This window comes from Phascolarctos cinereus, unplaced genomic scaffold (genome assembly GCF_003287225.1).
Source record: "Phascolarctos cinereus isolate Bilbo 61053 unplaced genomic scaffold, phaCin_HiC Scaffold_726;HRSCAF=1367, whole genome shotgun sequence".
Lineage (NCBI taxonomy): Eukaryota > Metazoa > Chordata > Mammalia > Diprotodontia > Phascolarctidae > Phascolarctos > Phascolarctos cinereus.
Window position 1 is genome coordinate 53,801,713 of NW_027556098.1, and position 24,799 is coordinate 53,826,511.

The 24,799-nt window shown below is 36.7% G+C and overlaps 1 long non-coding RNA gene across 1 annotated transcript in view; it reads right to left on the minus strand.

The window, feature by feature from the left end:
- Nucleotides 1-3,167: 3,167 nt before the first annotated feature.
- The window catches only part of LOC110214781 (uncharacterized), a 56,625-nt gene continuing 34,993 nt past the window's right edge, over nucleotides 3,168-24,799 (minus strand). Inside the window, exon 3 of the long non-coding RNA XR_002326371.2 lies at nucleotides 3,168-6,049. This is a non-coding gene — a long non-coding RNA (uncharacterized LOC110214781). The remainder of the gene's footprint in view (nucleotides 6,050-24,799) is intronic.

The window sequence follows — 24,799 nt, forward strand, 5'->3', positions numbered from 1 at the left end:
TACATTGTCATCTCACTACATGTATTATTTTGGTTGGCTTGACTTCAGATTTTTTCATCACTAAAATGGGAACTTACAGGCTACCTAGTTCAGTCCCCTAATTTTACAGAAGAAGAAACATGGGCTATTAATGATTCATCTAAGGATACACAGGTAGTAAGCTGAAGAAGCAAGCTTTGAACTCCATTCTCTTAAGACTCCAAGTTTACCCAGCTTTCCACTACCCAGTGCTGTGGATTGGGTTATTGTGGGAATAGTGCTTTGAAAACCTTGAAGTTCTATGGCAATAGTTATTGTATTTATTATTGGGGGAGAAATCACATTTTACCAGAGATGAATTCCTATGTGGCACCAACATCAATATTGATGAGAATAATAAAATTTTGCTGCATACTTATATTCACACTCACATAACTATTCTTTCATGCTACAGAAAGATGATTATCATAATAAGTATCCTTCAATGAAGTCCTGCTCTGATTGTGTGGGGGGAGGTGATCCTGTTTTCTGGCAGGTCCCTTGAAGCTGGTAAGACTTCACTACCCTAAAGGCAATCATCTTTGAAAGACTTATCAGCTCTGATCAACACAACAATTCCAGAGATTAGCTGATGAAGAATGATACCCATGTCCTCACTGTTGCAGAAAGAGACTCACACTTGTTGACAAGGTCAATGTAAGAATTTGTTTTGCATAAGTATGTATAGTGTGTATATTTGTTACAAGGGTTTTTTTTCTTTTTTTCCTTTTTCCAATGGAGGAAGTGTGAGAGGGGGGAAAATAGAGTTTTGTTAACTGAAAAGAATTTTTAAAAGTGCTTCACTGATAATGGTTAACAACTGTGCCTCCCTGTATGTGCTGTCCTGAGAACAAGGCTAACCGAGTTTAGTAAGGTTCATCCTCAGAAGCTTGGCAAAGGAGTAGTTAGTAGTTGGCAGAAAGGGTGTGTGTGTGTGTTTGTTGGGGGGTGGAGGGGGATCTTTCTTGGTTGTAGCAGCTCCCGAATACCTCGTACTAAAGCTGCAGCCTGCTTTTGGTGAATGCAGGAACTGTGTGCCGATGAAATCACTTCTTGGAAAGTCTGAAGCGTTAAGTAATAACAGACACTGCAAAAACCAGTTTCAGGAAGGTCGGATTGCTAGGTCTCAGACTCCTCTCTAGGGCTGGCGCCTCAGGTCCAGAGGGCGCCCTCGCTCCTCCCTACGGACTGAGAATCCAGCTCCGGCTTGGAGTCTCGTGTTCCTGGAGACCCAGGAAGCTAGGGGCCTTTCCACTTCAAAAATAGTGGCCGCAGGTGCTGGGGTCAGACTGTCTCCCGAGCTCGAAGGAAAGGACCAGCTTTTAAAAATGAATTTCCACCTGTACCACCCAGCTGCACTCCCCTTCTCTCCCGATTCCGGGTACTGTTCTCCAGTCCTACCAAGTGCAGAGCCGCGGATGGCTTGTGCCAAGGGAGGTGCCAGGGCAGGGAGAGGGAGGAAACTGAAACCAAATAAAGGCGGAGAAGGAGAAATAAGAAAGTTTTGTGGTTGATTCGTTTCATTCATTCATACACTCATTCATTCGTGGAGAGCAAAGGAAGATATAAAGGTAAATCTGACTCGCGCCTATGAGCAAATGAGGTTTATTGAGAGTTGTAGGGGTCTCTTCATTAGCCCATCTTCTCATTACCTGGGCCCCCTATAGGGGCGGGAACCTGAAATTTCCCGCTTGTTGGAGAACGTTGTCTTACTCCGCCTTCTGTTTAGTCTTTTCGATGTTGTGGTTCAGAGCTATGTTTGAGGGGTAGAGGTAGGAGGGACCTGGACCTCAGACCTCGAAATCTGTACCTCGCTCACCTAAGCTGATCTTCTTTTAAGGGCAATTGGGCTATCACAAACATACCACTTCCCCTTCTATGAACTGTCTTTGCATAGCCTCTGTTCTCCCCTACTCTTCCATTTCTTCCTCTCCCCTTCTTTCCTTTCTTCTTCCTTCCTTATCCTTTCTTTTCTTCTGGCTTTCCATTCCCTCTCACCATATTCCCTCCCCTCCCCTTCTTTCTTCCTCCTTCTACCTCCTCTCCTTTTCCTTCTCCTCTCCTCTCCTCCATCATATTTTCCTTCACTCCTCTTTCTTTCCTCTCCACTTCTATCTTCTCTCCTCTCCATTCTCCTCTCTGAAAAAAAAAGCGTGTATGTGGAGAGGGATTTTTATGAACTGATGCTTAAATCTAGTGTCTGTGTTCTGTGTTATTATCCATGATTTCCGAAAGGAACCATAGCTCACAGGTCTCAGATAGATCATGCTATAACCAAGAGGAAAATCGCAAAGAAATAAACAGAAAAGCCACACCTTCCTGGTACTGTCCAGTAAGCCCGCTGGTAGAAATCAACATTTTTTGTGTGTTGTTCTTGTTTTTAAATTTCAATTCAATAAACATTTATTAAGTTCCTAAAGTGCGTAGAGCACTATGTCAGAAGATGGGGGAAGTACACATCTAATATACTTTATGATCCCTATCCTGATGGAGACTAATTAGAGTCCAGGAGATCTGCAACATTCACTATTTTATTTTTGTGATTATATGGAATGCATTATGCTACTACTCCATTATCTAATTCTTTTTTTTCTTACAGCCTTTTGTAAATAACTGAACAGTCCAGTGTGTCTAAATCAGACACACCTAAAAGCACGCAACCAGATTACCCAGGGCCATTACATAAGAATTTTACATAATTAAGCCTCAGAAAAGGCTTTGAAGAGTGTAATTTTTAAAATAATGTATCACCCGTGGGTCCACTGCCTCCAAAAGGCCATGGATCTGATTCTGGGGGGCTAAACCCAAAAGGATTATCAAATGTCTTTGGCTCGTGGTCTATTTGGAATTCAGGAAAAAAATGTCTAAAATCAGTCTTAGAAAATAGGAGAGAGGAAAATAAAAAGTTAGTAATCATAACTGTGGGGAAAAAATTTATAGCAAGTTCCTCTATTGAAGACCTAATTTCTCAAATATATAGAGAACGGAGTCAACTTTATAGAAGTAAGAGTCATTTCTCAATTGATAAATGGTCAAAGGATATGCACAGGCAATTTTCAGATGAAGTTACCAAAGTAATCAACTGGACGGAACAGGCCTCTGACCTGTGAGTGGCTGGAACCAAACAAAGCAGGCTAGAGACAGGAGAGTCAGGAGTCAAGTTTAATTCCCAAGTGAGGGAAATGGCTTGCAAGCCAGGACACGTGTGCCAGAGCCCTGCCTCTAGTGGGGTGGGTGGATCTCAATACTTACACCAACGGCTGTGCATTGGGCTATGGCCCTGACAATGAGGGGTAACAGCAACAATGTGACAAGTCTGATTCATAGCAGGACTTCAGGACCAGAAACAATTCTGTGATTTTTCTGTGGCAGAAATCATCCAGACTGTGAGCTTGCTTGCTGGGCCTTAGCTCTGGAAAACAGGGTCTCTCCTAATATCTTGACACAATCTATAGTCATGAAAAAATTCTCTAAATTGCTATTGATTAGAGGAATGCAAATTAAAACAACTCTGAGGTACCACCTCACATCTGTCAGACTGGCTAATATGACAGAAAATGAAAATGACAAATGTTGGAAGGGATGGGGGAAAATTGGGACACTAATTCACTATTGATGAAGTTGTATGCATATTCAACCATTCTGTAGAACAATTTGGAACTATGCCCAAAGGACTATAAAACCATGTATACCCTTTGACCACTACTAAGTCTATTCCAAAGAGATAAGAAACAAAAAGGAAAAGGACCTATATGTACAAAAATATTTATAGCAGCTCTTTTCATGGTGGCAAAGAATTAGAAATTGGGGGAATGTCCATCAATTGGGGAATGACTGAAAAAGTTGTTGCATATGATTGTGATAGAATATTACTGTGGTATAAGAAATGCCAAGCAGGATGCTCTCAGGAAAGCCTGGAAAGACTTATACGACTTGATGAAAAGGGAAATGAGTAGAACCAGGAGAACATTGTATACAGTAACAGCAATGTTGTATGATGATCAATTGTGAATGACTTGGTTCTTAGCAATACAGTGATCCAAGACAATTCTGAAGAACTTATGATAAAAAATGCCATCCATCTCCAGAGAAAGAACTGATGGACCCTTAATGTAGATGGAAGAATGCTTTTTCTTTACTCTCTTTATTTCTCTTGGGGGTTTTTTGGTCTGTGTTTTCTTTTACAACATGACTAACATGGAAGTGCTCTGAATGACTGCACATGTGTAACTTATATAAAACTGTTTTTCTTCTCAATGGTGGAGGGAGAAAAGAGGGGAGGAGAGAAATGAATGTTAAAAATTGTTTTTACATGTAATTGGGGCAAAATAAAATATTAAATAAGAAAAGAATAATGAAATTTTAGGAATAGTTCTTATTTAGGTTCCCTAAATATGGGTAACAGGGCCCCCAACTCCCACAAAAGAACTCAAGGTACAATATAAATATTAGGTATGATACAACCTTTATATTACATACTGTGGAAAATTCATGGCAAAAGAGACCCACAGGAGCACTTGAACAAATACCAAATTATAAAGCACTCAAGCACTGGCCCCCTCTCCCCACTTTGGAGACTGGTTAACTACCCATTCAATGGCTACTTGCACTTTTAATAGCAACTCGCAGCAATATGATGGAAGGTTAAAAAGTTTGTTCCTGTTCCTCCCTGCCTCCCTACCCACTACCTGCTTATGGGTTTCAGCCCTTCACATAGGGCAGTCCTTTTCAATTTCTTTCTCCAACAAGCATGGTGTTGAGGAAATTTTCTCCCATTTTAGACAAAGAGAAATTAGGAACTGTCTTTTGAATACTCTCAAATTTACAAGTACCATCCATTTTCAGGAATGGTCTATGGCCTGCTGTTAGGGATAAATCTTAGACAAGCACTGTGTTAATTCAAGATCAATTGTGGGATGAAATGAGGCACTCATAAGTTACTGTGAGGGTAGCAGAAAGAGGTTAGCTCTGCCCTGTCTCAACAAGGATATAATATACTCAGCTTTTCTAGATTCAGCTTCCTTTGCACATCTACCAACTACAAGGGACTCTGACTCAATGTGGATGGGATTTTTTATACCCCTAGGGTGACCAGAAAGCTTTGCCAAGGGAGGTAGGACCCTGTTTGGTCTTGGGAACAGCTTTGTTCTGTTTTTTTAGGGGAAACATCCTTGTTGCTAGGAAATGGGATTAATCCTGGTTCTATCACACCTGGGCTCTGAGAAGCAGAGTATGTCAGCCAAGACCTGGCAATCTGGGAAAACTCCTCTCAGGTTTGAAATATGCTTCTCTTGCAAGACACCATTCTCTATTTCTTGGGAGTAAAGGAGAAAGTACCTCACCTTAACCTTGGGTCTAGAAGTCTAAGAGAGGGAGAAAGAACAGGAAAAGAAGGGGTTATTTCACAGACTACTGGTAAAAGGTTGCTTTTGCATTTCTGTATTCTACATTAACCAGGGACTCCTGTGATTAAACCTCCTTACACATGTACAGACTTATTTGTTTAAATATTCAGGGGAGGGTCTATTTTTTCTTTTTTCTTTATGTCTTTGTGTCTAGGTATCTTGTAATAATCTCTCTCTCTCTTTCTCTTTCTCTTCCTGTATGTATGTATGTATGTATGTATGTATGTATGTATGTATATATACAAGGTGATTTTTATTGCTTAGCTGGGGAAATCTGGAAAGTCTTCATGTACAAAGTGGCACTTTAGCTGGGTTTTGGAGAAATCAAGGGATTTAAAAGTCAGAGTAAAGGGGGAAGGACTAGCTGGAGATCAGTCAGTGCAAAGTCATGAAGATGGAAGATGGAGTGTCATCTGTAAAGAATGGCAAGAGAATTAGTGTGGCTGTGGGAAGAGAAGAATGTATAATATGGATGTATAATGTATAATAAGGCTGGAAGAGTAAAGTGAGGCCAGGTTGTGAAAGGTCTTAAAAAAGCCAAATAGAGGTTACATTTACTTACCTCACAGGATTGTTGGGGGGATCAAAAGAGATACATAAAAGTCTTAAAGTGGGATGTGAGATCACTGGAAAAGAGAAAAATTAAATTATCAGTTTGTTATTTATGTTGTTTTGGTTATTGTTGTTACTTTCCTCCAAGATAGAGAGAATTTTGACTTGAGAGCAAGAATGCGCAGAAAGACATGACGTTGTATTTCTTTTACTTTTCTTCTTAAAATTATTCTAAATTTAGTAACCATCAACATAAATGAGAATTCTAACATACAGCAACAACAAAAAATGTTTGTTTCTGGAGCTATAAAGTTCTGTTATTTAAAAAAGCTTTTAAGGGTATATTAGGTTTCACCAGATATTGACAAAAAAAACCACCCCTATACTTTCTGTACAGAAAGAGAATGCTCTGTATTCTTTTTGTTCTGTGTATTTTTCTGGATTTTATTATTGTTATTGCTACTATAATTTTTTACGTAATCACAGTCAGAATGTATCTTAGTCTGATTCTGGTTTCTTGATCATATATCACTTTATATGTCATTCTGTATTTCTTTGCATTCTTCATGGTTATAATTTCTTATGGTGCTAAATAATTCCATTACATGCATATACCAAAATTTGTTTATTTCTCAATTGTTAAACATATTAGTTATTTCAATTAATCTAATATCACTATCAGAACAAATACTCTTGTCTGAATAAGCCTTTTTTTCCTAGAAGTGGAATCATTGGTACAAAGGATATGAATAGTTGTAGTCCTTATAGTATAATGCCATCATGATATTAAAAAAAAAATTAAACCAATTTATTGCTCCACCAGGATTGTTATAGTGTAAGTGTTCCTCTATAACCCTGACAACATTGAATTTTAACCATCTTTGCCAATTTAATGCACATAATGCTGTGTCTGAAGGTTGTTTCAACATACATTTCTCTCTTCTGAATTGCTTGAATTGAGCTTTACCCATTGGGGAATGCATTTTACTCATAAATTTGGGTCAATTCCTTATAGATTTATTGCAAAGACCCTCCTCCCTGAATTTATTTCTTTCTCTTTCATTCAGGATGTATTACATCCTACACTAAAACATTATTTTTATAGATTCAAATTGATTCATTTTGTGTACTCTATATTCTTCTATTTCTTGACCAGATAAGAATTTTCTACCTCCATGAAACTGTGACAGATATAGAACTCCTTATCTTCTTATTTTTTATGATTAAAAATATTTAGTGCATTGATTCATTTGGAATCAATTCTTTATCTCTTGTGATATTTAGAGTGAAGTGTATCAAATTCCATTTTTCACTATATTCCTATCCAATTCTTCCACAATTTTTGCTGAATAATGTACCAGCTTTTAAACTGGCTAGCAATATGGTGGACCATTAATTCAGTTCCTCATACCATACTTTATATCAGAATGAATTATACACATAAAAAGAACTTTTAAATGAACAAGTATTTGTATTTCAATTGCAGAGAGGAAACAGCTTTTTATTTACCTAGAAAATAAAATAAATTATTGGAGACAAGAAAAATTTACTTAACTTCATTAAAATTAAAATTTCTATACAACGAAGACATTTAATATGAGACACAAAGATGATACCTAGTCCCCAATGGGTAAATGGTAAAAGAATAGTAATAGAAAATTTATGAAAGAAGTATAAATCAACATAGGGTCATAGATTCAAAATGGAAGGAACTTCTGGTGTCATCTAGCACAATCTCCTAATTTTATGGTTGAAAAAATTGAGGTCCTGAGAGATTAAATGACTTACCTAAAGCCACATGGGAAATAAGTGGCAGAGGCCGTAGTTGATCCTAGATCAACTGACTTCAAATCTAGCATTCTTTACGTTACAGCACCCGGTCTCTCAACCATGTAAAAGAATGGCTCAAATGAATTCACAAATGAGAAATACAAATAAAAATAACACTGAGGTTTCATCTCTAAGATACCACATTGGCAAGATAAAAATGGAAACAGTGTTGTGAGGGCTGTGAGAAGAATATGCAACTGGTAAAGCCATGAATTACTCTAATCATTCTGAAAATATATTTGGAATTTTTCATAAAAATTACCAAACTGTTCATATCCTTTGACCTAGTGGCCCCAAGACTGGGCATGTATCTTAAAGAGGTCAGTGAAAAAAAAATGTTTTATTTAACAAAATATTCACAGCTGTACTCCTTGTGAAACTCCTTGCAAACCCTTCTCTCCCCAAACAAAACTAAACTAATAACAACTGGCTGAACAAATTATGGTAGATAAATTCCAAAAAAGACTTGCATAAACTGATACAGAATGGAGGAAATAAAACCAGGAGAGTAATATGTACAAAGGCTACAATAATGTAAATGATAACAGCACTAGAAAGCAGAGAAACCCTGATAAATCTCAGTGAATACCTTGGTTCTGAAGAACTCTGAAGGAAATATATCTTCCTTCTAAAGTCAGGAAGTCCTGAGTACTACTTACAGGACCCTGGCCAAGTCATTTAACATATCTCTGCCATAGTTTCCTCACCTACAAAATAGGGATAATAATAGCACCTCCCTCCCTCCCAGGATTGTTGTGAGGATAAAATGAGATAATATCTGTGAAGTGTTTTGCAAACTTTAAAGTGCTATATAAATGCTAGTTATTACACAATTGTTATTGTTGCTGCTCAGGGGACCCTGAGGTTTGGCTAGAACTTCTCATGTCACTATCTTAGCCAGGAGTCCCATGGAACAGGTTTATTGAATTAATGTTTTGTCTTTGCAAATCATATCACATATAACAACATTTATTTAGGTTGACACCAGGTATATCCTATAATTTTCTGATTTATCGCTCAACCCTTTATTTTAATGTAATCTGAGTCCCAAATCCATTGGTATGGGACTCTCTCCTCTGGAAACCAATTGCTTGAGCCTGTGGGAGGGGTGGGGCAAAATTGGCAGGAGCTAAAGAGAGAGGGGAAGGTCAGTCTCTTCAAGTTCTAGTGTCTCTTTGGCTTTGGCTTCTGGCTTCCAGCTTCAAGAGAGAAAATGGAAGATGTTAACCCCATTTCAGGTTGCTGGGAAAAAAAAGATTCTGGGAAAAAAACAGTATGAGAGGAGCTGGCAGTCTTCCTTCACGTTTCTATCCCTAGCTTGATCTGCTAGCGACTTTGGGGAATTTCCCCTTCAGGTGAGATCTGGGACTCTTTTGGTTGAGCAGAATTGTCTTGCTCTGAATGAGAGAGCTCCTTTACTCTGTACTGCCTGGTATATATTCTCTTATGAATCCTTTCTCTGATTTCTCTTTTGTTATCATCTTGAATTAATGGGTTCCTTTGCTACCTATAGGTGTGATCATTGTGGAACTAGTGTTTAGTGAGAAGGGAGTAAGCCTTGAACATAAAGCATGGAACCCTCTTTCCCCATTAAGTAGGATCAGAATCAGCAGTCAGAAGTTTATCTTGAACCTAAAAACCACATCTCCTAGGCTAATAATATTTAAAGGAGCAGATAGATATAATTCTAGCCAGTAGCCCCTCTCTCTGAGGGGAGCAGAGTGGCGGAGCTTCTGGTCCAGGCCTGTTGCTTCCCCTCCTCACCGGAATTAAAGTCTCCCTTGGAGAATGATGAGGGGTAGAAGAGACTAGACAGACTTGTTTGGGGTTCCTCCAAGCCACACAATGATGCCCCCATGCTGCACATAAGGGGACAGCCCTCATGACATTAAAAATAATCAAGAATTCATTGACAAAATACTCCCACAAAAGTGACATTGACCACATTTGGTAGAAAGCTGCCATTTTAGGATCATTTATTTAGAGCCAGAAGAGACCTTAAAGGCCATTTAATTCAAGTTTCTCATTATCCAGATGAGGAAACCAAGGCCCAAAGAGGTGAAATGACTTGTCCAAGGTCACATAAGTAGTATATGACAAAGGGTGTAATTTGACTTCAGGTCCTCTGACTAATACCCTTGCCATGGGCCCATGTCTCCTGAATTCCACTCTCATCCTATTCCTGTGATTATTAGGTCCATATTGTATGAAACATAAATGTAATATAGCATACACGCCTCATTAAAAAAAATTCACTTTAAATATTTATCTAGCAACTAGGGACTGCTCATCTGAGCAGCTCACAAAGACTGGGTCACTTGATGTTCTCTGTCTTGGACTCAACCATGTGGTTTGGACTAGGTTTAGCCTTGGGGAGCCTGGCCTCTGGTCAGAGGGAGTCCCTATCACATATTCATTGACCTCCTAAGACCATCCCTCCAGTTACCCTAGGGATGATTTAATTATAGTAAATTAGATTATGACTTAAAAGTCAAAGGTGTTTGCAATAATAACAATAACAATAACTAGCATTTATAAAGTGCTTTAAGATTTGCAAAGCACTTTACGTATCTTATTTGCTTCTCCCAAAGTGGTGGGGGAAAAAATAGATAATCTATGCTCAATATAAATCAGGGCAAGGTTTAGGTTGTTTATTCCCAAACCCAAAAAGGAATGCTAAGCATAAAAGAATCAATTCATAGCATAGTTTAACAAAATGATGAAAACAGAATTTGTAAATCGTAATCTTACTGTTTTCTAGTTGGCTAATATTTAAACTTAAGCTTTCTCAATGTAAAATAATCTGTCACATGGCTAATTAGACATTCTACGTTCTACTTCAGCTCTGCTTATTCTTCCTCCATTCTAAACCCAATCTCCTCTGAACTTTGTTCTCAGCTGTTTCCACAGTAAACTACTCCTGCATCTGCCAGTGCCACAACCAGTCTCTAGTAAACCCTGCCATCATTGCCCCTGTCCTTGTAAACATCTGGACCTTGAAACTCACAAGATTTCCTGCTCAGGAGGGGAAATACAAAATGGAAAAAGGCCACAGGAGTCCATGATTACTTCGTTGAGTCTATGTTCCTGCTGGGGCCAGTGGCAGAATGAGGAAATGAATGTCATATATTCCCTACTCCCCTGCATTAGAGAATCAAAGCACTATTCGCCACATGGGAGAGTCTCAGCCAAGAGGGCTAAGCCAAAAGCTATTTCTTTTTAACAAACACGGTTCTTCACCACTTTACTGCTGTCACTGGGCAGGGGGAGGATCAAGGGACCATTCAAGATTTTCCACATCATTCTCAAGTATCCAATCCTTTAAGTGCTGGACCACAACATGGCTGGAACCATCTAGGAAGTTTGTCAAATTTCTGAAAGTTCAAACAAAAATTCTCGTGTCTTTGGAGTCCCTGGAAGTTTCCAGTGGAGCTCTAGGAGCATGCGCCATGGAATGGCTCCTTCAAAATCATTCAAGTGCCCTATTCACCATAACTGCAGGGAAGTCGACAAGAGGGTTTCTCTCCAACTTCATTACTTGGGTTTTTTTTTTTTTTAATAATTATCATTGAGTTAGAAAAATGCAGGATGATGTGCATTGTATCTTCTTTTATTTGTTGGAGATTTAGATGTCAACTGAAGTAGCCATGTCTTCTTATAATAAAGTATATGCTATTTTAACTGTCAAGAATAACATACTTTAAAATTTTATTATAGAAGGTTTTGCATAAATATAATATGGTCAAAATTTAAAGGGAAAGGTACATGGGAATTTTTGTTGTAGCAGGTATCTGATAAAAATCTGATAAAGATTTAGAAAGATATTTGAGAAATGGATACACATTTATAAAACTATGAGTCATTTCCTGATTTATAAATGGTCAAAGAAGAAATCTAGTAACCATATGGAAAAATACTCTAAAGAATCAATAATTAGAGAAATGCAAATTAAAGCAATTTTGAGACTTTACTTCATAATATTGGCATAAAATATATGTATGTATACATATGTCCATAATATTGGCAAAGATGATGACAAAAAGAAGGGAAAATGACAAATGTTGGAAGAGTTGAAGGAAAATAGGCATACTAGTGCACTGGAACTGTGAATTGGTCCAACCATCCTGGAAAGCAACTTGGAACTATGACCCCAAGGTTACTAAACAGTGTATACCCTTTGACTCAGCTACACTGGCACATGGCCTGTGCTCCAAAAGACATCAAAAAAAAGAGGGAAAGGACCTATGCATACAAAAGTATTTTTAGTAGCTCTTTTTGTATTGGTTCAAAACCAGAAACTAAGAGCCTTTCCTATTGGAGAATGGTTAAATAAATCATGACATATGAATGGAATGGAATAGTATTGTGCTTTCCTTCTTTTCTTTTTGATTCAACAGGGGAGAAAGAGAGAGACAGACAGATTATAAATGCATGTAAAATAAACAAATATATTTATCTGAAATTAAAAAATATCTTTATAATTTCAATTGTTGACAATTCTTTTGAAATTCAAAAGTAGATGCAAAGTAAAAGTAAAATCTTCTGAAAATCATGGGCCATCATTATCTTCTTTGAACCTGAGTTTCTTCTCTTATCTTTAAAATGGTCTAGATAAGAAGTCCTTAACCTTTTTGTGTATCATTGACCCCTCTTGGCAGTATGGTGAAACATATGCAACCCTTCTCAGAATATCAAAATAATGTCTTTAAATGTATAAAATAAAACAATAGAATTCCAAAATAATATATTTATATTAAAATATAGTTAGTTTTAAAAAAATAGATGGCCAAAGGAAATGAACAGGTAGTTTTAAAAAAAAAGATTATTTAAAACAACTTTTTTTGTGCCTGTTTTTTTGGCAACTGGGGTTAAGTGACTTGCCCAGGGTCACACAGCTAGTGTCAAGTGTTTGGTTTGAGATTGAATTTGAACTCAGGTCTTTCTGACTTCAGGGCTGGTGTTCTATCCACTGTGCCACCTAACTGCCCCTCAAAATTTTTTTAACCTCTAATAAACTATGGCTTTTTCTATCTGGACTTTTGACTTAACAAATTTGAAGAGCTCAGTGATTTTCTTACGCTTGCATGTTTAATATGTATTAGAGACAAGGCTTGAACTTATGTTTTCCCAATTCCAGGGACTTGAGAAGACCCAAGTTCAAATTCTATCTCTAATATTTTAGCTGTGTGATCCCATACAAGTGACCTAACCTCTCTGTCCCTCAGTTTCCTCATCTATAAAATGAGAATAGAATCTACTTTATAGGATTGTAGTGAGGATCAAATGAGATAACACATGTAAAGTTCTTTGAAAATTCTAAAGCACCACAGAAATGTCAATTAGAAATTATCTTTTGAAATAGAAAATATCTTTAAAAGTGACCTTTCTGTTTTCTCAGCAAAAACTTTATAGTTATTTTTCCTGCTTTAAGAGAAACCTATTTGATAAATCTTTGAGAGACTCAGTTGTCCTCTAACAAATGAAGATACTTGGAAGTTTCTTTATTTGTTCCACTCCAAATAGGGGTAAAGAAAAATAGGTACTTCTTGTGAAATATGAATCGGGATAAAGGATAGATTATTCATTCTCATACATAAAAGAATCATAGCATACGTTAACAGAATGATTAGAACAGAATTTGGTAACATTTATAAGGTGTAACTCTTACTATCTTCTGGGTGGCTAATATTTAAACTGAAGTTTTACTGGAATAAAATAGCCTGTCAAACTGCTAATTAGGCATTTACATTCTCTTTTGCCCTTCCAAACGAAACTGTGCCTATAAGTCCTTATTTCCAACTAAATCATTTCCTTCTAAATATGTCCAATAATTTTTCTTAAAGTTTTTTTTTCTTTTTTCTCTCTCATTTAAAAAATTTATTTTTTATCTCCAAATTCTCTCCTTCCATTTCACCTTATTTTTCCATATCCCCTCTAGGGTTTGTCATTTTCAGTTTTGGACATGTTAGGCAGCCTGATGGCTGTGAGATGGTGCCTAAGAATTGTTTTAATTTACATTTCTCTATTAGTGATTTAAAGCATTTTTTATATGACTATTGATGGCTTTGCTTTCTTTTTCTGAAAACTACTTGTTCATTTCCTATGACCATTTAGCAATTGGGGAATGACCCTTATTCTTAGAAATTTGGCTCAGTTCCCTATATATTTGAGAAATGAGACTTTTATCAGAGAAACTTGCTGCAATCCCCTGCCCCCTCGCCAGTTTCTCACTTTCCTTCTATTTTTCATTGCATTTGTCTTGTCTGTGCAAAACCTCTTTAATTTAATGTAATCAAAATTGTCCATTTTATCTGATCCTCTCTATCTTTTGTTTGATCATAAACTCTTCCCTTATCCATAGATCTGACAAGTAATTTTTTTTATGTTAATGGAATTTGCTTGTGACATCACCCTTTATGCCTAAATTTTGACCCATTTTGACTTTAACTTAGTAATACAGTGTGAGATGTCTATGCCTAATTTGTCAGAATGCTTTCCTGTTTTCCCAGCAGTTTTTGTCAAATAGTGACTTCTTGGCCCAGTAGCTTGGATCTTCGGGTTGATAAAATATAGGTTACCATGGTCATTTAATTGTGTATATTGTGTGCCTAATCTATTCCATTGATCAACTGCTCTTTTTCTTATCCAGTACCAGATTGTTTCGATGATTACTCTTTTTAATATAGCTTGAGGTCTTGTGCTGCTAGGCTGCTTTCCTTCACATTTTCCCCTCACTGATTCCCTTGATATTCTTAAACTTTTTGTTTCTCCATAAGAATTTTATTATTTTTTTCTAGCTCGATAAAATAGTTCTTTGGTAATTTGATTGGCATGGCAATGAATAAGTAAATTAATTTAGGTAGAATTGTCATTATTATTATATTGTCTTCACCTACCCATGAGCCATCAATATTTCTCCAATTGTTTAGATTGGTCTTTATTTGTATGAAAAATGTTTTGTAATTGTGTTCATATAGTTTTTGTGTGTGTTTTAGCAGGTGGACTCCCAAGTATCTGCATTATCTGCAGTTATTTTAAATGTAAGTTCTCTTTTTGTCTCCCTGCTGGATTTTGTTGGTAATATACAGAAATGTTGATGATTTCTATGGTTTTGTTTTATATACTGCAACTTTGTTGAAATTATTTATTGTTTTGAATAGTTTTTATTTGATTTTCTAGGGTTCTTTAAAGATATTATCATATCATCTGCAAAGAGATAGTTTTGTTTCTTCATTGCCTGGTGCTCATTCCTTCAATTTTTTTCTTGTCTTATTGTTATAGCTAGCAGTTCTGGTACAATATTGAAAAATAATGGTAATAATGTACATCCTTGCTTCACCCTGATCTTATTAGAAAGGATTCTAGTTTATCATTACAGATGATATTGCTCTTGATTTTAGATAGGTGCTACTTACCATTTTAAGAAAAGTTCCATTGATTCCTATGTTTTCCTGTGTTTTAAATAGGAATTGGTGCTGTATTTTGTCAAAAGTCTTTCCTGTATGTATTGATACGATCATATAATTTTTTGCTGGTTTTATAATTGATACAGTTAATTATACTTATAATTTTCCTAATATTGAACCAACTCAGAACTCTTGGTATAAATTCTACTTGGTCATGGTATATGATCTTTCTGATATATTGCTATTATCTCCTTGCTAGTATTTTACTTAAAAATTTTTGCATCAATATTCATTAGGGAAATTGGTCTATGGTTTTCTTTGTTTTTGTTCTCCTTGGTTAAGGTGTCATATTTGTGGCACAGAAGAAATTTAGTAAGACTCCTTCTTTATCTATTTTCCCAAGGAGTTTATACATATTGAAATTAATTGTTCTTTCAATGTTTGGTAGAATGACCTTGTAAATCCATTAGGTTCTAAGGTTTTTTCCCCCCTAAGGAGTTCATTTATGGCTTTTTTAATTTCTTTTTCTAAGCTAAGGTTATTTAAGTATTCTATTTCCTCTTCTGTTAATCTGGATAATTTGCATTTTTCTAAATATTTATCCATTTCATTTAAATTGTCAACTTTATTGGCATATAGTTGGGCAAAGTAGCCCTATTAATTGTTTTAATCTTATATTCATTTTCATTTTTGAGACTGGTAATTTGGTTTTCTTCTTTCTTTTTTAAAATCAAGCTAGCCAATGGTTTGTCTATTTTATTATTATTTTTTAAATAGAAGCAGCTTCTAGTTTTATTTATTACTTCATTTTTTCAACTTTCAGTTTTAGTAATCTCTCATTTAATTTTCAGGATTTCTCATTTTGTGTTTAATTGGGGGTTTTTAATTAATTTTTTCCTAGTTTTTTTATTTGCATGCCCAATTTGTTGATCTTCTCTTTCTCTTTTTTATTGATATAAATATTTAGAAATACACATTTTTTCCTAAGTACTACTTAGCTGTATTCCACAAATTCTGATATGTTGTCACATTGTTGTCATTATTTTTAATGAAATTATTGTTTCTTTGTTTATTCTTTGACTTACTCATTCTCTAGGATTAGATTGTTTTATTTCCAATTAATTTTTAGTCTGTGCTTCAAAAGCCCTTTATTGAGTGTAATTTTTATGGCTTTATGGTTTGAAAGGGGCATGTTCAATTTTTCTGCTTTTCTGCATTTGTTTGTGAGGTTTTTGTGTGTTTATGCATGGTCAGTGTTTGTGAAGGTGCCATGTACAGCTGAGGAAAAGATACATTCTTTCTATTCCCATTCAATATTCTCCAGGAATCTAGCATCTTTAACTTTTCTAAAATTCTATTCATCTCAGCTTCTTTTTTTTTTGTCTGTTTTATGGTTAGACTTATCTAGGTCCAAGAGGAGTAAATTGAGGTCCTCCACTAGTATAATTGTACTGTCTATTTTCTCCTGTAATTCATTTAACTTTTTCTTCAAGAATTTGGATGCTATGCCATTTGGTGCATATATGTTCAGCATTATATTATTTAATTGTCTATGGCACCTTTTAGTAAAATGTAGTTTCCCTGAATATCTCTTTTAATTGGGTCCATTTTTGCTTTTACTCTTTCTGAGATCATGATTGCAACCCTTGCCTTTTTTACTTCAAGCTGAAGCATAATAGTTCTTCTTGAGACCCTTGATCCTAGTCCCTTCTGTTTATATTTTTGTTTTTCTTTTTTACCCTGCCCACTCCTCAAAAACCTGTTTAACTTTTTTATTACTGCTTCCCTTAATCTACCCTCTCTCTTACTATGCCTCCTTCTCTTAGCCCCAGCTTGCCTTTTCCCTGTTGGAGGAGATGAATTTCTATATCCAATTGCATGGGTACACACACACAAACACACACACACACACACACACACACACACACACACACACACGCACACTGTTCCCTCTTTGAATCAGTTCAAATGAGAGTGAGGTTCAAGTGTTGGCCCCCCCTCCATTTTCCCATCCACTGGAAAAACTCCTCCTTGCTTGCCTTTTTTATGTGAGATAATTTTCCCTATTCTTCCCCTCCCTTTCCTCATCTCCCAGTATATCTCTCTTTCTCATCCTTCTATTCTTTTTTTGAGATTATCCACAGTCATGTCTTCTGTCTATGTAGACTCCTTCTACCTGCCCTAATAATGATAAAGTTCTTGGGAATTACATGTATTATCTTCCCGTGTAGAAGTCTAAACATTTTAACCTTATCAAGTCCCTCATGATTTCTTTTTGATGTTTACCTTTTCATGCTTCTCTTCAGTCATTTCCCCATCTTATTTCTTCCCCCCCACACTTAATAGTATTTTATTTTTTCCAGTTACATGTAAGGATAGTTTTCAACATTCACTTTTACAAGATTTTGAGTTCCAAATTTTTTCCCCTCCCTTTCTGCCTCCCCAAGACAGCATGCAATCTGATATAGGCTATACATGAATAATCATATTAAACAGTTCCACATTAGTCATGTTATGAAAGAAGAATCAGAACAAAAGGGAAAAACTATGAGAAAGAAAAAAAGAGAAAATGTTAATGCTTCAATCTGCATTCAGACTCCATAGTTCTTTCTCTGGATGTGGTTAGCATTTTCCATCATGAGTCCCTTGGAATAGTTGTAGATCATTGAATTGCTGAAAAGAGCTAAGTCTATCAAAGTTGGCCATCACACAATATTGCTGTTACTGTGTACAATGTTCTCCAGGTTCTGCTCACTTCAGTCAGCATCAGTTCATGTAAGTCTTCCCTGGTTTTTCTGAAATCTACCTGCTCATCATTTCTTATAGAACAGTAGTATTTCATACATTTATATATCCCAACTTGTTCAGCCATTCTCCAATTGATGGACATCCCATCAATTTCCAATTCCTTGCTACCACAAAAAGAGCTGCTATCAATATTTTTGTACATGTAGGTCCTTTTCCCTTTTTATGATCTCTTTGGGATAAAGACCTAATAGTGGTATTGCTGCATGAAAGGGTATGCACAGTTTTATAGCCCTTTGGTCATAGTTCCAAATTGCTCTCCAGAAGGGTTGGATCAGCTCACAACTCACCAAGAGTGTTACAATTTTCTCACATCTTCTCTAACACTTATCACTTTCCTTTTTTTGTCATGTTAGCCAATCTGATGGGTTTGAGGTGGTACCTCAGAGTTGTTCTAATCTGCATTTCTCTAATCAAGAGTGATTTAGAGTATTTTTTTTCATATGACTATAGATAGCTTTAATCTAAAAACTGCCTGTTTATATCCTTTGATCATTTCTCAATTGGGGAATGACTTGTATTCTTACAAATTTGACTCAGTTCTTTATATATTTTGGAAATGAAACCTTTGTTAGAGACCCTGGCTATAAAAATTGTTTCCTAGTTTTCTGCTTCCCTTCTAATCTTGGTTGCATTGGCTTTGTTTGTGCAAAAACTTTTTAGTTGAATGTAGTCAAAATTATCCATTTTGCATTTCATAGTAGTCTCTATCCACATCTTATTTCTTGGCTTTAGACTTTATGTTAGGCTCTTCTCACCTCTGGGAATGTGGTGGGAAGATGGGGAATGACCAGCCTGAGCTTCTGTCACTAGATCTGGGAGCCTGTAGGTTTTTGGTACTTCTAAGCTGGTATGGTATAGGGAGAGTTCTGGTCCCTATCCTCCTGGTAACTGAGAGTTTAATCCAATTACCCCTCTTGGCCCTGTTACTCACTGCTGCTGCTCTTGCTGGTGCTGCCACTGCCTTCAGTTCCTGCAGTATGTACTGCTTTCTCCAGGCACTTCCTGCCAGTCCTCCCCACCCCCAACAGTGTCTACAGGTCAGCCTCTCCTTCAGTTGTCCTAAGCTGTCCAGGGTTGGAAAAAAGAGAGATTATGACTTTTTTTTGTTACTCCACTCAGAATTTGATTTGAGATTTTTTTTTTAGAAAGTTGTTTAGTGTGTTTGGTTGGGAAAGCTCAGTAGAAATAGTAAATTCCTTCCATTATCTTATCTCTGCCTCCATTTCTTACAGTTTTTTTTCAAAATTCTTCACTGATAAAAGTATAAGAATATTCTAATCAACCTGTCCATTGATACTTGATTAGGAGCTAGAAATAATGGAGTGAGCAGAGAGACTAATGAAGCAACTTATTATACAATAGCTATTCCCTAATGAACAAGTAGTCAAAGAATATGAGATTTTCAAAAGAAGAATTGCAAAGTATTTAACGACCACATGAAAAATGAACCACATTACTATTAATAAGAGAAATGCAAATCAAGAACAACCTTGATGTTTTACCTCACACCATGCAAATTGACAAAGATGATAAAAGATAGTAATATTCAATATTGGAGAGGTTGTGGGAAGATAAGCACACTGGTGCATTGTTGGTGAATCAGTACAACCATTTGGGGAATTAATTTGGAATCATGTAAATAAAGCGACTAAAACATTTATTCCTTTAACCCAGAGATTCCATTACTGGGCTTAAATACCAAGGAGGCCACTGATAAGAAGAAAATTCACATATACACCAAAGTATGTATACTTGCACTTTTTGTAATAGTAAAGAATTGGAAAGAAAGTAGATACCCACCAATTGGGGAATGGCTAAATAAACTGTGATGCACAAATATAATGGAATATTGTAACTCAGGAAAAATGGTGAAAGTGATGAGTGAAGGGAAACATAAAAAGACTTACATGAACTGATGCAGAGTAAAGGAAGAAGAGCCCACAAAATATACATAATGACCACAACAATGTAATTGGAAAGAATAACCACACACAAACGCACAAAATCAAAAGTAAATGTTGCAAAACTATAGAGAACAAACATACCTCGAAAGAAATGAGAAAATGTTCTCAACTCATCCCTTTGCAGAGGTGAGAAGTCCACAAGTATTGCATATTGCATATATTTTCAGTGTTTCTCAATGTAAAGTTATTTCCCAGTAGATCAGTGGTCAAAGTAAGTGCTGATAAGTAATCAGTAGTTATGCTGATTTTTTTCTTCTCTGTCTGTCTGTCTCTCCTCAAAATACTTTTTGTTATATATAATGACTCTGTGAAAGGGCTGAAAGAGGGAGACTGTAGGAAACATAATATAAAAAATAAAATTATAAATAAAAATGTATTTAAAAAAGAAAAAACTTGGTGTGATTGCTTTTCATACGTTGACCAGGTAGTGTAGTATGTAAGTTTAGGAGAGCAGAAGAAGGAAAGAGGATGAAGAAGGGAAGAACAGCTTATTGCATGATCATGTTGTATTGGGGCTTGCATTAATGGAGTAACAGCTGAACTTAATTGTTTACCATGAGCACATCAAAGACACCGTCTTTATGACACCTTCTCTTGTATTCCATGATGTCAAAGGTGGCTGCCAATATCTCCATTGCTTTCTGCATGGCATTTGTTAATGACATTGTCCCCAGCAGATGGCCCCCAAATGCACCCTGGCCTAGTAGAGCCTGTACCACATGTGATGAAGCATAGATGGCTCATTAACAAACAGAAAAGAAAAAAGGCTAGGATGAGAAAGGGAAAAGATAAAAAAGAATACACAGACATTTACATATTTACATTGTCTTCCCCACATTTAAAATTCTCCTTTAGCTAGAGTTTGAGTGTGCTTGCTTTTCTCCTTCTGTTTGTATGTTTACTTGTGCTAAATAGATTATGATAATCAGGCACATAAAATGCATACAACTGTTACTATGGCATTTTAATCACAGAGTTTTTCACTGGAAGCCTTCATTAGAATTCTCATAATCTTACTTGTTAGTGTAACAAACAGTAATAAATGCCAAGGAACTAGGATTAAGTCAGAGACATTGAGACATTAAAAGAGGAATATGGAAATGTTGGTAAATTTCTGCATTGCTTATTGAAATGTCACATAAACAGTTCAGGACTTTGACTATCTTACTCATTATAGGGATAGGAAAGCCAGCAACCTAAGCACAGTAATTATTGATTGCTACTGAGTACTGCAAACATATGTCTTCCATAGATTCATTCTAACTTTGCTAATTGATTTGTATGGGGCTCTTCTTTATTATAGTTAGTAATGGTATTTCGTAGTTTTTTGTTCTGGGCCTGTAAGTTTGTTGATATGGGGACCACCCAGTGTGGTAGCTCCCTCTACCAGTGCAGATCACCAACTTACCTATTATTTATTGTCTTAGGAGCTTTCTTTGAAGGCACTAAGAGGTTAATTAACTTGCCTATGGTCACACAGTTCGTATGTGTCCAAGTTAGGAACTGAGCCCAGATCTTTCTGAATCCAAGCCTGACCACCATGCCATACTATCTTACTATTGTTACAAGTAGTGGTGATATATTGTTAGCAATTGAAAGATTATTGTTGGTAATAATAATAACTCCCGTTTATATAGGGCTCTGTAAGTTATAAAACTCTTTTTTAACAACCCTATGATGTAGGCAGTATAGATACTGTGGTTTGATCTTTTTAAACTTTTTATAATGAGGAAATTCATGCTCAGAAGTTATTTTCCCAGGATCACACAAGTGAGTGCTGCATCTGGAGATGGCAGGATGTAGTAAATGTGGTACTAGGCTTGGAATCAGGCAGATTTCAGACACTAAATGTGTGATCCTGGGAAAGTCACTTAACTTCTCTGAGGCTTAGTTCCCTCACCAATAAAATCATGATAGTTCTACCTTTGCTAATAATTGGTGTGCCATTGTGAATCATTTGAGCCAATAATTTATGAATCTTATCTGTACCAACCACTTTTCAGTTTTGATCTAGCATAAAGTGGAAGGCAACAACAGCTATTTATCCAAACTCATCCACTGGCTATGTTGTATTAGGAAGTGAAATTTAAGTGTGACTGCAATTAAAACTGCTCTAAGTTGGAGCCCATTCTCCCCAGGGATAAATGTGGTATAGGGAGAATGTGTCCTTGGTTGTGGGAGGGAAATGTTTTATATTTCTATTTTTATTATATCTTCTCAATAAATATCCCTTTGTAAAATTTAATTGATATTAATTGGTTAAATGATACTGGAACACTAGTCATGGGCAGTTATCACTGAGAAAGGGAGAACAGATCATCCTAGAGGCTCACACTGATAGCGTATTAGAAGTATCCACAGGACTCTGAAGAAGAGAAATAGCCTTCCTAAAAGTAAGTGTCTATGAGAGTGAGAGTTAGAATAATGCTTCTCAGAGAGTGTAAAGGCTATGCCAAGAACTTTTTTTAAAGTGAATTCCTCATGTCATTGTTGTTGTTCGTCCTTTGTTCTCGAAGAGGACCATGACATTGGTAAGGTGATACCATAATATGCAAATGAATTGGATTTACATGAGGGAGGTCTGTGCAAAGTCACCAGCCTTACTTTCTCCTCCGGAGCCATCTGTGTCCAGTGGCAAGATATAGATCAGGGCAACTAGAGATGGCCCTGGATGCGATGGGAGACCTTGGCCTTTTTAAGCTTAAGCTTTTAAGCTTCTTTCTCAGGTCTCAGGTCTGAGGCAATGCCCATTCAGTGATTAAGAAATGAGGCAAAGAATGGCCTCTTTTACCTAGTCAAAAAAAAATCACAGTTTCCGGCCAAAATAGAAACAATTGCTGTTTATGCTCACTCTGAACCATCAGAGCCAAAGCAATGACCAAATCGAGTATTGGGGTGGGCCTACTGTTGGTCAGTCAATGAGAGCCAGGGTGATTTGGGCTTAAGACAAAGAAATCTAGCCCATAAACCTCAAGATATTTTGTGAGGCTTCAGTCATCAAAATTAAATTCCTTTGAGTAGAGTACCTGCAGGTAATGATATGATTCCCTATGTGAACAGAGGGAGAGGAGAGAGGGAAAGAGGGAGGGAAGGAAGGAAGGAAGATGCTGGATTGCATCTGGAACTGACCCGTTGGATCCCCAGTGGGGCAGCTACCACTACTCACAGATTGTTAATTGTTTTTCCTTCATTCTTGAAGAAGACCATGACATGGGAAGGTGATTAGTGATGAAAACCCAGATGCCTTCAGGGTTAAAGAAGGGTGGGACAGGACTTGGGGAATTCATTAAGGGGCCACAGAGGAAAATCAAGATTCATCTTACACTCAGAACCAGGTGATATAGACAAGCTATATAGGCTGTCCATGCAAATGCATATAGTAATCTGGACAAGAGATATTCCTCATCAGTTCCCATGGATTCAATTATCATCTCTATGCTGATAAATTCTAAATCTACTTTTCCATTTCCATTTAACCTCTCTGCAGGCCTCCAGTCTCACATCTCCAACTGCCTATTGGAAATTTTAAACCGGATTTCATATAAACATCTTAAACTCAATATGTCCCAAACTGAACTATAACTTTCTTCCCAAACCCTCTCCTCTTCCTAAATTGACTATTACTAGTCTACCATCCTCCTAGTCACTGAGGCTTGAGTGAAACCTAGGTGTCATCCTCAACTCCTCACTCTTTCTCATCCTGCCCATATCCAATCTGTTGCCAATTCATATAGATCTTCCTTTGGTAACAGTTTTCATATACTCTCTCTCCTGTCCTCTGACACTACTGCCATCTTGGTACAGGCTTTCATTGCCTCACCCCTGGACCATTACAGATAATCCTTGGTTTGTTTCCCTGGGTCAAATCTCTCCCCACTCCAGTCTCTCCTCCACTATCAGAATTACCTTCTGAAAACAAAGCTCTGAACAAGTAACTCCTTATTTAGAAAACTACAGTGGCTCCCTATCACCTCCAAGATCAAATATAAAATCCTCTGTTTGATGTTTAAAGCAATGTGGATCGTCTATCCAGATGCATAATCTTCATAACTTGGCTCCCTCCTACCTTCTCGTAACTTATTCAAGCACATTCTTTCATCCAGTAGCACTGGCCTCCTTGTTCCTTACACAGGATAATCTATCTCCCAACTGTCCAATATGCCTGGAATGTCCTTCTCTCCTCCTCCCTGACTCCCAGTTTCCCTGGTTTTCTTCTAGTCCCAGCTAAAATCCCTCCTTCCACAGGGAGTTTTTCCTGATCTCCCTTAATGCTAGTACCTTTGCTCTGTAGATGGTTTCCAGTTTATCTTGCATATATCTTGTTTGTAAGTTGTTTTCCCCACTAGACTATGAACCCCTTCAGAGTAAGGACTGTCTGTTGCCTTTCTTTGTATCTTCAGTGCTTAGCACAGTGCCTTGCACATAGTAGATGCTTAATAAATACTTGTTGACTATTGACTTAGACTTTTCTATGTGTATAACTGCTACAATGATAATAAGTCCACATTCATATAACATTCATAAGATTTAAAAAGTGTAATTCAGGCATGATCATTCCAGTTTTACAGATGAGGAAATTAAAGCTTCAGTGATATTAAGTGACTTACTGAAAGTCACATAGCTGTTAAGTATTAGAGCATGGAGTTGATATCTGGTCTCCTGATATCAAAACCAATCCTCTTTCCCTTGTACCAAGTGCTTGCAATATTGGAATGTGGCAGTCATGTTAATTATTAATTATTTGGTTTTATTTCAGCTCATGCAAAGCTTTCAGTCTGTCCCCCAATAATAAAGAAAATAAAATCATTTCCCTAGG